The following is a 7,540-nucleotide window of genomic DNA, read 5'->3' on the forward strand; positions in this document are numbered from 1 at the left end:
ACTCTCAAGTCTTCCCCAGGGCCAACATTCTGTGTTTTCTATTGTGAGAACAAATAACAGTGAATGTGCACGTGCTATGTAAACTGTAAAACACTTATAAACAGGTATAAGTACTTTTATTTAAATACACGACTACATGCAATAAAGCAATTTGCAATAAAGGAACTGTACAAATATATTCAATCAGTCAGGTTCTATGATTCTAGATACATACAATGCAATTGCCCCAGAAGATATAGAACTGGAGGACTTGTAGTTTCTTCTCTTGTCAGCAAGAAAAAGTCAGACACATGAGCAAGCTAGAAGATGACGGAAATTGCAAAGGAGGGACAAAAGTAAATTGATACCATGATCAAATTTTACACCACGTGCAAGGTTTGCTATCTGAATCTTTGGTAAAGGAGATCCTTGGGTTATTATTGCTTTGCAAAGCTTCTCTCTGAAAACCTAAGGGAAGGTCAGTCTCCAAGAGTACCAAATACCCTACAGTGACGCATGGTTTTAAAACTAACAACACCCACCCTCCCTCCACTCCCCAACTACAATGGCCCAGGATAGATGCCAACAAATTAGAAAAGAAATGATCAGAACTCTTTGAAATAGAAAAGGCATGTCACCAGTTAGGACAAGAGACGAGGTGAGATGGGAAGAGGAAGCAGGTCTTGGAGAAGATGGTAAGCTCCCACAAAGCTCATTTTTGTTTGAACCAGAGTCAGAGGCCAGGACAGGAGACCTTAGCCTGGTAGCTCTGGTCCCACTTACACAGGTTCTCCTTTTTATAGAGGCCACGCACTCAGAATAAAAACCATTTTCAAAAACCGCCATCATATAAGCAATTCCTAACCTTTCAAAAGGGTAATTTTCCATGTGCCAAAGCTTATTTTTCCTCTCCCTGAACAGAACTCTTTATAACTAAGGGACAACAGAGCAAGTGTCTATTTCCTATCTAATTTGATCCATTCCAATGAAGTGACTAGGCTGGAGTCTTCTCCTGCCCCCTACCCATCTCCATTCAATTACTAAGGGGAGAAGTCTCTCCAAAGCATCTTCAAAGTATAGGCATATGACCTGTGTCTAAGTTAGATGGTATTAACCTGACTACTCAGGAAAATCCATACTGAGCATTATCATATCCTCAAAATTCCACCCTCTGCCAGGTAATCCTAGTTATTTGAGGGAGCTAAGGGAGTGTTGGTTGTGGGTCTAGGAAACTAGAAGTCCATCCTGCCTTCGCCTATGATAAAAACAAAAAGAAACCTTTTTCTAATAAACTTAGATCCTTGTGAAGAGAAAACAAAGTTCAGCTGGCAAAACTAACTCAATTAGTCAGCGCAATAAAATGTTAACTCCAAAGCTTGTATCTAAACAAACTGTGCAATCTAATGTTAATCTAAAAGAGCCTCTTGTTAAGCAATGAGGATAGTTCCGCATGTTCCTTCCACTCCCTAAAGCAAATATCACCGCATGGTAATTAAATGAGCAATAATTTGATAATTCTTCAGACAACCTTCAGATTTCAACACACTTGAATCAGGAAAAAAATTATCGAAAGCTTTCATTGTATCGGTTCATGAATTTGTCCGCATTTTACTGGACTCACATGAAAGTGACGTTAGAGTATATTTTTGAGAAATAGATTAATACCACTTACTCACCAGGTTTTTCAAGTACCTACCACTTGCCAGACGTAGTTTACAACACCCTTTTACATCCAATGAATCATTTAAAGCAATATTATTATCTTGCTTCTACGGATAAGAGAATTGAACTCCGAAAAGTATAAGGGACTTGGCCCTAAGGAGACAACTTGTGTTGGGACTCAAACCCAGAATACCCAGTTCTACTGACACTTTTTCCACTTCTCCTTGCTGTGTCCCGATGCTGACTGGAAATGTTTTTAATGAGTTCAAAGTTGGTATTTGAGAGAGTAGCATGTCATGATGTGAGGAACACAGCCTCTGGAGTCTTAACTTCAAACTCCACCTATCACTTACAGGCTGTGTGTATGGTTTCCTGGTTTTTCTAATGCGCTAGTCATTTCCATCTTGTTGAATTGTTACAGCAATTATAGAAGAAGCAGGTAAAGTCTGGTACTTGATGACTGGTGCACAACAGGGTTATCTGTACTTACTGTCATGGGAGCACCAAAGTTTACAGCTTCTTTCTGGAAAAATAATTAGAAGCTGCAAAGGCAGAAGGGATGCCAAGCTTTATGGGGTCCTCACTGTGCTCGTGTTAATCCCAAATACTGTTTTCTAGATTACCTGGATGTCTTATGATAACCTGTAACCAGATTCTTTACAGTTGATAGAATCACGCCCTTCTGTGTGCAGAGATCAGCATTAACAGGAGCCATTGTTTCCTGGATATGGGATGGTGTCTTTTATCCTAGCTTCAATCTGTCTTTTTATTTGCCTTTCTCAGGCCTACGTGCACCACACATGCCAGGACTACTCTGGACTCTGGGAAGAAGCCGGAATTAGCAGCTAAGACAGCTGGAAGATCAGGCCCTCACTACCGATAAGACCCATCTAATGCAGACCACATGGATGTTTGAAAACCAGAGACATTACATGAGAAAAATAATCCTCATTGCTTAACATTTGTTTTGTTTTGTTTTGCTCCCCACAAAACAAAACAAAACAAAACAAAACAAAACAAAACAAAACAAAACAAAAACCTTCCTTTTCTCTCTGCGGCCCAGGTAGCAGACACTGGCTCTTGCTACAATGAGGCAAAATAAAACAAGTTTCCCTTTCTGAGAACATGACAAAATGTGAATAGCCAGCAGAGAAGTCAACTGGTAGTCTTTTTTTAGACGGCTCATAGTAGGTTACTAGACTTATCTTTCTCGCCTAGACTCCTGTCCCCTATGTTCAAGAAACAGCTGACATCAAACTGCTCATACAAAGATCTCTAACAAAGGGGCTTGAGAATCTCCAGTGTCTTTCAGATCCCCATCCCATCCACCTCAACCTCAAGCTCTGTCTAATTTTCTCCTTTCTTGAATTCACAGGTGATGATTTACTCACTCTCTGGATTCGCTATCAAATGTTTATTAAGCATGAACCATGCACCAGACAAGGCTCATGATATAAAGACACATATACTGTGCCCTCAAAAACTCATAGTTTAGGAAGGGGACAGACAAGTAACTAGACAATTATCGTCTAGTGTGATCGGTGCTGGGATACGCAGCGGGGTGGGGAATGGAAGGTGGGAATGCAGAAAAAGAAAGGGTCCTACTGGAATGTGGAGGAGGGTGATCTAACTCACATTTTTTGGAGGTGAGAGGCTGTTAAGGTAGGCTTTTTGGAATAGATACCGTATAATCTGTTTATTGAACAAAAGTAGGAGTAAGCCAAGCAATGAAGAGGGGTGTTCTTGACAGAGCATATCTCTAAGATGGGCCCTTTGCTTGGGGCCTGGGGCAATAGCAACAAGCAGCCAGAGCCTTTTACTCTTCAACACAAACATCTTTCTTTGGGCAAAAAAATATAATTCACATACCCCAGGGTCTCCCTTTCAGGGTGTCCCTAGGAAGAAGTGTGGTTTGGAAAGCCCCAGAAGTCTAAGGACGTGGGGGCCTTTGGGAGAGGAGTTCAGTTTGGATTCCTTAATGTCTAGTTATAAGTTGATCGAATATTTATAAATATATACTAAACAGAAAAGTCTCTTAATACAAAGGTGTCCCAGTATCTGGGTTCGGCCTGACCTTGAAGTGGTCAGAAGCTCCAGGTAGAATCAGGATTTGAAGGTCAATCCCCAAACAAACCCCTCCAAACCACTGGTGTACATGCCAGGCACATCACATGGCCATCCTGTGCACCTCAGCTGGGCCTGCTGGCCAAGAGTCACCTTCCAGATCATGGCCACCGGCATGGATAGCATTGGGCAGCTGCTACGGAGACCCAATTCTATTAGTTCTATAGGAAGGTTGTCTGGTTAGCATTTCCTGGGGTATCATGATCTGCACCAGAACTTGCCTGAGTTATCCCTTCAAAAAATATTTATGAAATGCCTGCTGTGCACCCAGCACCTGGTTCATTTTGCCTTCTGTCATAGTTTAATTTTCAGGTGATCAAGAGGTTTATCTGTTTCTCTCCTCCCATCTACAGAAGTCTATTTCCCAGGCAAGAGCATGGAATGTTAAATGTACAAAATATCACTAAGAAAGCACTCACCCAGCAGCTCACTCTGACCGTCATATATTGATTCTGGACAAGTCAGTGTCCAGATCCCAGCATGAGTCTTCCTGCCCACAGACAAGAATTACTAGGAAGTCCTTTGAGTGAACTCCGCTTAACAGTTGTATTTCCAGAATTTCTTCATGGGATTGTGCTGTCCTCATATGTAAGTAGACAACTAATCAGGAGACCATGTGGCTGGACTTAGTGTTCGACCAGAGCAGCTCCTCTCTAAGATTCATTCTAGCTCAAACTTTCTGTGAGTCTAAATCATCCTCATTTTTCATCTGCTTCGATTTGAGACCCACCACATGATTTTGTGAGCTGGTTGACTAGGATGAGGTGTACAACCTGAAACTATGGACAGAATTTTCCTCCATGTGAAGCGAATGGACCAAAGAAGGAATGGACAGAGTATTCTGGCCACTCATCGTCCATCTTAGCCATCTTCTCAGAACAGAGCTGAAACTCACTCACAGAAAATAGAAATTTTATTCTGAGACTGGAGATGCACAATGCCAAATAATCAAGTGAAACTCAACATTTCAACTCAACACCCAAATTTTTCCTCATAACCAGATACCGTGTATCTCAGAGAAGTATATGGATTTGAAATTTTGACTGCAGCTAAGACCATTACCATTGCTTTGAACCATGTTGCCACCTCAGCCATCCGATCGAGAATAACCTACACACACTCTGGACGCTCTGGAGGTTCTGCACTGCTCCTTCCAAATGCTGACCCTAGCCAAAGGGCTCCTTAAGTTGATGTAAAATCTCATGACCAGAAAAACTCCTGTTGGCAGATCAGTAGCAGACCTCACTTGGACGGTAAATTTCTTCAATTGCTCTGTGGTCCCTGCCACTTATTTACAAAAGCTTTACATGGTTATGGTTGCTTCAAGCCACACCACCAAAGCTGTGGCTGGGCTGCTTGTTATAATAGTTTGAAATGTGCTGATCTTCAGCTCTGCTTATCAATGTGTTAGGCCCGGAGGAAATAAAAGCCGAGTCCCAGCCTCCTGCCTCAATGAGCACAAACGAATAACAGCATCATTGCTATTCTCAGCTACTCCCTGGATGCATGAACAGTTCCAGGCCTGTGATAAAACAACTGAGTATAGAACAGACACTGGGAGAGTCTGATATGTGGCTTCACAAAATAAATGGAGATTGTCTTGGAAAGTCTGGACAGAGACGGAGCCATTTGGATAGAGGTTGGCTATCATTTGTTCGTGACAAACTCCAGAGAATGGAAACTGATGTCTTTGAGAACATTTTAGGTAGGATAAATTGATAGATAGGATGCAACTATTTCTGTTTTAATATTCACTGCATCCCTGCTGTGCCCTAAGTCTGGCTTTGCTCTTACAGGAAGCACTCACCCAGCAGCTCACTCTGACCGTCATATATTGATTCTAGACAAGTCAGTGTCCAGATCCCAGCATGAGTCTTCCTTCCCACAGACAAGAATTACTAGGAAGTCCTTTGAGTGAACTCCACTTAACGATTGTATTTGCAGAATTTCTTCATGGGATTGTAAATGCATACACCCACAAACATGTAATTTCTTTTCTGTCATTAATCAGCTGCAGGAGACCATTATTATTCCAACTTGGCCACCAAATAAATCATCCTTACCACACTTCTTTGTGCTTGAGATTGTCCTTAGTTACCTGGGAGCTCAGCATGAGCTCCTTCTCTTCCTCCCTTTCTCCCTCCCTCCTGCCCTCCCTGTGAGGTTAAGAAAATAAAGATAATAACAGTGAAAATCTAGAGAGCCTTGATATGCTTCCTGCAGAGTGCGTTAAGAATAAAAGAAATGGATGTCATTTTCCCCTGTAACTGAAAACTCTTTAAAGAGGACCTCACACTTGCACACTAGGCAAAAAGCCAGAAGACAAAACTGTCCAGCAGAGATGGTGCGGGGGAATGGGGGGAAGATCAGAGGCATTTCTCTGAACATTTTCTTGTCTTTCTCAGTACTTCCCACTTAGTTACTATGCTCTGGAGGTAAGTTACTCTCCAGCCCATCCTCAGCCTCAATTTCTCCATGGGCTTATTGAGGAAGGCTGCCTAGTGTTTGAAAACAGCTGATTTTACATTTCTTGCCTGTTAGTCATGAGGTGCTCCCGTTTTCTATTCAGAAAATTTTTGTGCAATTCTTTTCATGTTTGCCTTTACTCTGCAGAGATTTCTGCTCCAAGAAATAACTCCCTCCTATTTTTCTCTACTCCCCTGACTACTTTGCCCTTCTAAAACGCTTCAGCCTATCCTAACTAAATGCAGATTCAAAAAAAAAAAAAAATCTCTTTTTGTGTGCAGACTCTAGCTAACGCTCTTTTTGCCTGGATTACAAAGCCACTCCCTCATTTAGGCATACTTTTAATGGCTTAGTTTGCCAGAAAGACTTTTAAGAGACAGAAGAGGAGCCTGGTGGATAGAAAGGCAAAGAATTCAACCTACCGCGACTCCTTGACTTCCTTCCCAGGTTTTCTTGTCAGCTCCGCGTCTTGAAGGACCTCAGCGTCAATCTCTCTGCACAGCTCCCGGCCTCCTTTAAATTTCAAGGCAGGGGGTGGGGTTGGTGGCCCCTCATGGGCGGATCTCTCTGCAGCAGGAGGATGTCCAGTGGACAGAGCCATGAGGGAGTCAAATGGGGCGGGCCTGTTTTTATAAAGAAGGAGAGGAAGTTCATGATGGAAGCTGCACAGCCTATCCTGGCTTGGGGCCAGCCCGATTATTCATGGTCCTGATGTCATCGAATCACAGGAATTTGGGAATTGGACGAAGGGAGATTAGGAGTCATCTTTCTTTAGAATCTTCGTCTCAATAACCTAAAAGGAATCCTTAGGATCAGCTGGCTGTAAGCCCCTGTCACCAAAAGCCGTCTTTACAATTCTAAACAAATACACACTGAGGAGACTGAGGGGTTCTTCTAGAATCTCCAGCAATAACTCTGCCTCTCTGGACACAAGAGGTTGGAAGGACTGGACAGGTGGACCAGCTACCCTCCAAGCAGAGGAAATGCCAGGGTTGGAGCATTTGGAAGAAGGATGGGGGCAGTTAAGGGCGGGCATACTCGCCTGCTTACCTGCAGTGGAAAGTGCCCCAGCCAGGAATCTGCTTCATCAAGCACATGCCCTGCCACTCCTCACGTCTATAATCATGGGGAAAATCATTTTCCTTCTCAGTAAAGTGAATCAGTAGTCACCGAGGTCTTTTCGGCTCCAGCATTTCCTGAGTGGGGCCGTGGAATAAAGGGGGCGGGGGTGCTGAGCCAGTGCTCTGCCTGAACTGTTCTTCTGCCCAGCCTTGCCTGAAATTCTATCACTGCCACCCATCTGCTAAGT

The 7,540-nt window shown here is 43.0% G+C and overlaps 1 protein-coding gene across 1 annotated transcript in view; it reads right to left on the reverse strand.

Annotated features, from left to right (window-relative positions):
- PLAT (plasminogen activator, tissue type) overlaps positions 1 to 6,819 on the reverse strand; it is a 22,302-nt gene extending 15,483 nt beyond the window's left edge. The window contains exon 1 of the mRNA XM_011372772.2: positions 6,654 to 6,819. The gene's annotated coding sequence lies outside the window, so the exon portion shown is untranslated. The remainder of the gene's footprint in view (positions 1 to 6,653) is intronic.
- Positions 6,820 to 7,540: the final 721 nt, after the last annotated feature.

Source organism: Pteropus vampyrus, unplaced genomic scaffold (assembly GCF_000151845.1).
Source record: "Pteropus vampyrus isolate Shadow unplaced genomic scaffold, Pvam_2.0 Scaffold8, whole genome shotgun sequence".
Classification (NCBI taxonomy): domain Eukaryota; kingdom Metazoa; phylum Chordata; class Mammalia; order Chiroptera; family Pteropodidae; genus Pteropus; species Pteropus vampyrus.